Genomic DNA, 1,136 nt, shown 5'->3' on the forward strand with positions numbered 1-1,136 from the left:
TTTGATTTACAAAAAAAGTTCTATGGTTCAAAAAAAAATTTTGTTCAATAGAAAAAAGAGGTTGGTAATGTAGGAATTCCACTGTGTCGCATGCCCTTAATTGTGTTTCGTGAGGTTAGGTTAGGCTAGGTCAGATTTATTTCTAGGTTAGGCTCGAGTTGACCCATTTGATGTAGCACACATTTGCTACTGGGAAAATATTTTTCCAGAGCTTTACGTGTATAGTTCAATAAATTTCTGTTAATTCAGGTTAGGTGAGGTCAGGTTCTGTTGGGTAAAGTTATGTTAAATAAGTTTATCATGCAAGGGTTGATCCTTCACAGTTGTCGACATGTTTTTGAAGTGAAAATTTGCATCAGTAGCATTATTTAGAAATTTATTTGCCTCAGTGCATGATTTTTCGTCATTTTTTGAGGTTATTAATGGAAAGTAATAATTTATGTTTTAGAAACAATTTATATTGATAAAACCGGAACAAAAAAATCATAATTAACGCCAAAAACTCGCAAAAATCATTTTTTCAAGCAAAAAAATCGCTAATAAACAAGATTAACTCTATTGTAAAGATAATTTTATTTCGCACAAATAATCTATTGAACGACAGTAACTAAAAAAATTATGGAAATGGTTTGATAAAAACGGTATGACAGGAAACCCACGAAAAATCAAATACCCAACAGTGTATAATTCCGGAAATAGAACTAGAAAATTTACGAATTACAAAGTACCCGAACATGCATAATTTAACCAATTTTTGTATGGAAAGAAAACTTTTAAATTGAAATATAATTTTAATCGTAATAATTATTTTTATAATTACAAAAAAAATGAACTGTTTAAATTCCCGAATTTTATATAATTTGGGAATTTTCTAGTTCGGATATTTTAGATTTCGGCAAGTTTCTGTCGAAAATGTTATTATTCGGCCATTTAATAATTCAGGAATTTTATTATTCGGAAATTTTTCAATTCAGGAATTTTTTTATTGGGAAATTTTGCAATTCGGAGATTTTGTTGTTGTATTTTTCACTCCTCCCTACCGAAAGAAATCTCGAGTTTTCTTTAGCGAAATAGCCTGGCCCATTTGAGTCTATAAACAAAGTCGATTTGAAACAAAATAGTCTCGGAGATAGTTT

The 1,136-nt window shown here is 29.7% G+C and overlaps 1 protein-coding gene across 1 annotated transcript in view; it reads left to right on the top strand.

Moving 5' to 3' along the window:
* The window catches only part of LOC117173841 (hsc70-interacting protein-like), a 5,179-nt gene that overhangs the window by 3,313 nt on the left and 730 nt on the right, over positions 1-1,136 (top strand). The window lies entirely within an intron of this gene.

This window comes from Belonocnema kinseyi, chromosome 5 (genome assembly GCF_010883055.1).
Source record: "Belonocnema kinseyi isolate 2016_QV_RU_SX_M_011 chromosome 5, B_treatae_v1, whole genome shotgun sequence".
Taxonomy (NCBI): Eukaryota; Metazoa; Arthropoda; class Insecta; order Hymenoptera; family Cynipidae; genus Belonocnema; species Belonocnema kinseyi.